General features: G+C 40.8%; 1 protein-coding gene across 2 annotated transcripts in view; it reads right to left on the bottom strand.

Moving 5' to 3' along the window:
• The window catches only part of LOC110488185 (AT-rich interactive domain-containing protein 1A), a 68,404-nt gene extending 66,506 nt beyond the window's left edge, over positions 1-1,898 (bottom strand). For both annotated transcript variants that reach the window (XM_090227929.1, XM_036971647.2), the window contains exon 1: positions 1,613-1,898. The gene's annotated coding sequence lies outside the window, so the exon portion shown is untranslated. The remainder of the gene's footprint in view (positions 1-1,612) is intronic.
• Between the last annotated feature and the right edge of the window lie 5,857 nt (positions 1,899-7,755).

Consider the following 7,755-nt stretch of genomic DNA (forward strand, 5'->3'; position numbering starts at 1 on the left):
GGGGGACAAAGCCATCCGGCAGACCGACAAGGCCCTGCTATTATGTAACCATCGACAGCTGGGCGCTACAGGGAGGGGTAAACCCCAGCCCCATCCCTGTCGCCACGGCAGCACGCTCTCTGTGTCAACCAGACAAACGTGACAATCAAACAGGGGACTGACTGAGGGGCCTGTGTCCCAAAACTAGCCCTGCACCCTAACCCCTAGCCCCTAAGGTTCATGGGTAAATGCAATATGGGGAATGGGTTAGGGTTTTCTCTAGACAGTAGCATGGGGTTTCCGACGGGAGGGGCCATCCAGTCGCAGAGTGATATCAATACAGTCTAAATAAACATAACAGCAAGGCCCAGTGCAGAATGCTGAGCTGACCTTTCCTCCAGATCATCCAATGAATGTCATCGAGAGATACAGGAAAACATTCAGAGATACAATTCGTCTACATTATAATTCCAAGGCTGTTCTTCCCACTCTCCAAATGTGACCATTACTGACGTTTACACCGGCACTGACTGAAATTGAACCACTATGTTTATTTTGCATGAAATCCTCCTCCTTGCTCTGCTTTTTCACAATGATTTTCTGAGGTAAAAAGACTAAGATCAGCTTTCTGGATGAGAAAGAGAGATAGTGAGAGAAAGAGAGCGCGCGAGAGAGAGAGAGCAAGAGAGACCCTGTCTGTGATGATAGAGAATCATTTTCTTTGAAGTCCTCCCCAAAAATATTTTGGTTGCATGTCAACTAAATGTACCTCCCTGCTGTCAGCCTCTTTCAGAGACATGGGCAAAGGCAATTTTGTTTAGAGACTCCCAACACCCAACAGGAGGTGATTTTCCCTATTGTGTTCCCTAATATGTCATCTCTTTGAAATGGTGTCACATTGACATCGAACACAGTGGCACCCCAATGTTTGATTAAAGTCCTGGCTGAGGCCGCCTCATTCCTTGAAATCGGTCTGTCTTTTCTTTTCTCACATGTGCTGCAGCCTGGCTGCCTGTATCTCTGTCCAACAGCCCCTCTGATGCTCGGCGCACAGAGGAGGACAAACAGATGGGGACAGACAGAGGCATCAGACAGAGGAGAACAGAGGAGCCAGAGGAGCAAGGGATAACCAATAGACCAATAGGGAGGTGTGTTGGTTTTGTCACCCATTCCAAATACTTGAGTGTTGTTTGAGGGAAGAATCCCGGCCAGTGGACGCATTCCCGGGCCAGAGGGCAGACAGTGGAGAAAGTTGGCGTGGATAGACTTAGGGTCAGGCTGGTTCAGATGGATCATAGAGAGTATATAGTCTTGTTTTTCTGATAGATCGTTGGCTATATAGAGAATCTATGGTCAGGGAGTTCTGGCCATCAAGCTTGTATAGCCTATATTAGAAGATTGAGATCTGGCGGAGATCACCCAAATTAACTAATCCATTTGTATTTATTTTTTTCCCTTCTGGTGTAATACATAAATTCCCTCTGGAAAAAAATATGGTATTCTATTCTATCCCAGTATTAATGTTGCCTACCATGTGACTGGAATATTTGATAAGAATGCATATGGACAAAATAATACAGTTGACTTTACTATAGCAAAATATAAAGATTGATACTTAAACATGTATCTTTACCTCACGACTGTGTGTTGCAGGCAGGCTTTCCCCGGCGTTGTTTCCATGAGGTAAAATATCAGCTCTAGTCTGGAGTACAGAACACCAGCCCTGCCCTCAATGAACACAAATATGGCATTTATTAACAGTTAAAATGTGGGAATAGAAAAATATATATTTAAATTCTCACATTGAGACACTATTTAAACCGAAGACATGTGACGCTGGAGTTTTGTTTGCATACTTTTTAAAGGGTTTTTGGGTTAGATTAAAATCAAACCCCACTCCGGGTTTTCGAAGCGATTCTAGCTTCAATTTACTGTGTGCGCTTTCAGCGGCGAAGCACGCACTGCCAAGTTTAAGGATTCCTCCGCGGCTCACTTGTGCGTGTGTGTGTATGTGTGTGCGTGTGTGTGTGTGACTGTGTTTTTTTGCCGGAAAACAACAAAATACCCGGCCATTTCACCTTGGAAAATGGTGCTGGAAAATAGGATTTCACTCAAGATTTTACAGGGGTGTGTGTATCGTGGTTAAAATCTACTAAATGACGATTTTAGTTAACTTATGGACTATTTTGCCTGACTGTCCTGCCTTTCTAACACATACAATGCATTCCTGTGTTGCTCCGCCGGTGATGGGGCCTGCCTGCCTGCTGCTGTTCCTGTAACTCCCGCCTTAGAAGAGAAGAGGAGAGAGAGGGTGAAAGGGAGAAAAGAAAGAGAAGATAAGGGTAACGAAAAGTGGAAAGGCTCGGGTAGAAAATATAGAAGGCAATTTTGGGAAAGATAGTTTATCAACAAAAATATTGAATTGGTACATTAATTGAAAAATATACATACATGCACAAAGATTGTCTGGGAATAAAATATGTTATTCTCCCAGCAATTTAGTGTTTTTTACTGCACATTGAGGAAATACTGTTTATAATATTTCCAAAACATATTTCCCCATATTATTTATTGAAATGAGGGAAATATCTATTTTACACATATATGACTGTCTGTTATTTTGTATGTAGGCCCAGTACGCAGAGCTATTCATTCAAAACAGTGATTGTAAGGCAAATTCTCTCCCCTCTTTCATATTCTTAATTTCCAATATCTTTAAAGGGGACTTCCCTCCCACTCCCTTAGCTTAATATCATATATAACCCGTCAATTCATTTTGAGTCAGCTTCTGTTTTGCGTAGAGGTTTGTGTCTGGGAGGCGAATAGAGCCGAGGCTCCTTGGTTTGTGAGGGATGCCTGACATTTTCACAGCCGGACTAGTGTGGAAAACCAGATTCCACTGGCCATAAGTGACACTTTATGGTCTCTGATTTGGTTTGGGGAGAGATTGCCAGGCAACAAAACTAGCCTGAGTCCTGAATGAAATAGCCATCTGTTCCGTGGGCCGGTAAAACTGAATTAATTTCACATCATCCTGGAATTCAGCTGTAGATTGATGTCTCAGGGTAAAAACTCCACAACGTGGATGGTGCCCCTGACCTCTCTGGTGATAAAATAAATAAATAATCAATAGCAATTTTGTTATTTTTCTTCAGCTATAAGTATTAAACAATGTTTTTTGTTGTTGTATGTTGTCCATACTGTATGGTTGTACATATTTCCTTCTTATAGCCTGCACTGAGAGCATATAAAATGATGAAAGCAGTTTAGCAGTCTGTTATGGCCTAATTGAAATGGGACACACAGTGTCACACTGCAAAAACAGGACACAGGCCGTGTTTGTATTCCCATACAGTAAACCAGGTCAAAGTGGAATAATCCCTTTATCTATAGGCTGTGATATACTGTACATTTCCTTATTCCCTCCTATAAACTTCCTATTCATAAATCTAGCCTGGGCCAAGATTATTTGGAAGGAGATTGAGTTTCCTGGGTTATAGACAAATAACAAAAACCTTAAAGACTTCATCTTTAGGAAATATTACAGCATAATCGAACTGATTAACTGAATCAACAAAAACAATTTCTTTATTGACGTTTGCAATATTACAACATGTTAATGTTACAACATGTTAATATTTTTTTTAAACAGGACTCAGACATTTCTGTGTGATTCTAAGGATTTTCTTCTGGTAACAGCAACGTAGGCAAAGCAGTCCTACGTACAAAGAGCATGGTTTGAGTGAGGGAGGGAGGGAGTCCGGGGTTGACGATACTGCAGTGCTAGACTATCCAGGTGAACACACACACGCCTGCTGACAGCTGACCCTTAACCCCTGGGAGGAGGAGGGCAGAGGGCTGTGACTATGCACCACACAACATTTCCTGACCTAGCCTCTCCGGTCTTTCTGCGTATTAGACACAGACTGGTTTAGCTCCCGATCCACGGTGGTGGCTGGCGTTGAGTTGGGACATAATGCCTTTTCAGAGGAATGGATGAGGGGTCAGCATCGCGACCCCACCACAGGGCTTTTGTATGGAGGAAACTTTGTTTCTCACTCTGTGGTCTCACTGACAACCACCTTCCTAACCTATGCTTTGTACGTTTGCATACATTTAATCAGCAGATTACTTACAGTAATGAGTACTATTGTATGGAGGATATAGACAGCAAACTTGGATCCCATTGTGTTCAAACGTTCACAACCCATGCACAACCCCATGCTTTACAATCCATTTCCTGCGCACATTAAATCATTGCTTTTCATTAGCACATTAGATATAAATCAAATAAAATTGTATTTGTCACATGCGCTGAATACAACAGGTGTCGACCTTACAGTGAAATGCTTACTTACAAGCCCTTAACCGACCATGCAGTTTTAAGAAGAATACCAAAATAAGAAATACAAGTAACAAATAATTAGCAGCAGTAAAATAACAATAGCGACGCTATATAAAGACGGTACCGGTACAGAGTCAATGTGCGGGGGCACGGGTTAGTCGGGGTAATTGGGGTAATATGTACATGTAGGTAGAATTATCAAAGTTGCTATGAGATGCGGTTTGAATAATTGCGCCGCTCTTTTGGTCTCTGCTACGGTCACACATGTCCCTCTCACCCAGTTCTCATAGGCACCGATGATCACATTTACTGTAACTCCGCTGTGACTATGACTCCATCAGTCTGAGTCCATGTAACAAGACTCTGACACTAGCTAATCCCAATGCCATTGTGGCTGTGGTGATAGACTGTGGTGCAGTGTCATCATGATGATGTGTGCTTTATTTCATAGACTGAGAACATGTACACAGCACAGATCCTCTTTCGTTGTCTTTTTAAAATTGTTGATGCAGGTCGCATTAGTGTAAAAAGACAAATTCACTTTCACTATGCAGATTATGGTAATGAGGGTTATGGTAATGTGATGTATTTCAGAATCACGGTTATGCTCGATTAATCAATCCAAGAATACACTTTGAATAAAGCCCATATACAGTATTATTGTGGAGAATGAACTGTGAGGTAATATTTTTTTGACACACTTCTGGATATTAAAACGGGGAGGTAGCAGATATGTTGGATGTTGTTCCCCTTTTTGTTCTAGAACATTTTCATAATAGCATTATCTCTTTGACGGAAATGGATTTGAACAAGAAAAGAACAAAAGAACGAAAGAAAGAAAGGACACATCTGTGAGGTGGGGGTTGGGAGTGTATAGGAAGGGGGCAGCTGCTATTTTTAGTGTTGCTATATTGCAGGCTCATTTGAATGAATAACCACCAGTCTATTCTTAATTCTTAATCTGAGGAAAGCTTCGACAGTAATACAGGAGTGTGCATCGGTCTATGCAGCTAAGCAGAGCAATGATGCTGGTCCATAATGGATCTAACTAACTTCTCCCTTTTATTCACAGTAATTTAATCTGTGAAGGGGAAGAGTGTGGGGCACAGAATCAGGCCCTTTGAAACAGAACAGCAACCCAGGACTCCCATCTAGTGACAAAAAGTATGTAGCACAAGTTTGGCAATACATCCATTCCACAAGCTGCATTGCTTCACAGAAAATGGCCACATAAAAACATCTGAGGTTCTTGATTATTTATTATTATTTTTTATTTTTTAAAAGGTATAAGATACCAACATCATGCAAACAAACAATTCATTTTATGTGTTGTGTGTGTGTGTGTGTATGTGTGTGTGTGTGGGGGGGGAGGCAGGGCCCAAGTGCCACTTAGGAATATTGCCTGAAGGACTGCTCTTCTTGTTAAACTCATTGCTGTGGGCATAAATAAAGCCACGTCACATGATTTACCGACACACGATCCCTCTCTTTATGCTTCCTCCTAACAGGCTGGCAGACAAATGAATGTTCCAGCTATGGGAATTCTGCCTTGATTTAAAACCTGCTTCCGCATGGCCGGGGGAAATGCTGTGAAAGGGGAGGACTGTTTGTGTGTGTGTATGTGTGTGTGTGTGTGTGTGTGTGTGTGTGTGTGTGTGTGTGTGTGTGTGTTTAACTATACTTGTGGGGACCACAAGAACAGTAAACAAACAAACATTTTACCAATTGGGGTCATTTTGTTGGTCCCTACAAGTTTAATTGCTATTCATAGAGGGTTTAGGGTTACGGTTAGAATTAGTGCTAGGGTTGGAATTAGGGTTAGGGTTAGGAACTAGGGTTAGTTTTAGGGTTAGGGTTATTAGCTAGGGTTAGGTTTAGGGTTAAGGTTTTTGGATTATGGTTAGGGTTAGGCTTAAAGTTAGGGTAAGGGTACAGGCACGGGTTAGGGTTAGGTTTAGGATTAGGATTAGGATTAGGGGTTAGGAAAGATTGGGGACATTTTGCTGGTCCCCACAAGGTCAAATGCTATTTCTAGGGGGTTTAGGGTTAAGGTTAGGGTAAGGGTACAGGTTAGGTGTTAGGAAAAATAGGACTAAATTGTGTATCCTCACAAGGTTAGTTGCACAAGACTGTGTGTGTGTGTGTGTGTGTGTATGTACGTGCATGTGTTAGAGAGAGAGACACACATTTGACCCTGTTCAGTGTTTTCAATGGGTCGTTCTTGAATGACGGTGGCATTTGCGATCCTTTTTTATTTAAATGTTTTTGGGTACTAAATCAACTAATATGGTAGCTTAATGACTAAATCATTTGTACCTTTATGATAACATTGTGCCAAGAGTAGGAGTATTATAAAAAAACATGACCTGGCACACACCCAGAACGATTATTTTGTGTAGAGGTGCTGACTAACGGCGAATAAACTATAAACTATAAAAATAAAGAGAGTCGCACACCCAATAAATTACTGGAAGTTTATATATGGAGTGGGCAACTCTTTTCATTTGTACCAGTAGGAGTATTAACATCAATGATGGTAACACCAATGAGACATTTTTGGTTATTGAGGAATTTCTTAAAGGCCACGGCTGCTTCAATCATTTACTTAAGTGATATGATTGAATATTTGTCTCACAATGTTATTTCCCTTCATTTAAATAGAGTAACACCAAGTGACACTTTGCATTTAGACTGCATTTACACAGGCAGCTCAATTCTGATCTTTTTCCCAATTATTGGCAAAAGAGCTGATCTGAATGGTCCATTCAGGTACATTTTCAGAATTGGGCTGCCTCTATAAACGCAGCCATAGACACACCAAATTATCAATGGAATCCTAAAATGTATGACATGCGAACAAGGTGCCATTAGCTAATAATGTTCTTTAATGTAGACAGCTCCCCCGATAACGGTTTGCCACTGAAGGGAATGCTCAAGGTCCTTGTATATCTTTGTAATGAGTGATTTGCAAGGCAGTAACACCGATTACATAAACTGAGCAGACAGACATACTAGAAAAAAAATGTATTTTGATCAACTTTATTTATTGAATATACAATATATGATATTAAATCATTTTGTTCACTTTCTAATATTCAAAATAATTGATAGATATCACAAAATCTCCAAAACATGTCACTACAACTCTACACATCACTACTGGGACCTACCTTAAGAGCGAGAGTTGACCTACCTTAAGTACTTAAAGCAATTCATAAACATAAGGTTTTGCAGTATAAAGGACTTACACTATGTTTTATCATTGGTAAAGAGTTCAATATAAACAAAGCATGTATGATGTGTAACTATTTGTCATTTTAAAGTGTTTTTCACCTCAATTCAAGAACGACCCCAACGTATCTCTTATACTGTCTGCTGCATATTCATGACATAAAATGACACTTCACTTGGTGTCACAATCATTCACTTCA

Source organism: Oncorhynchus mykiss, chromosome 30 (assembly GCF_057628025.1).
Source record: "Oncorhynchus mykiss isolate SJ-2025 chromosome 30, ASM5762802v1, whole genome shotgun sequence".
NCBI lineage: Eukaryota > Metazoa > Chordata > Actinopteri > Salmoniformes > Salmonidae > Oncorhynchus > Oncorhynchus mykiss.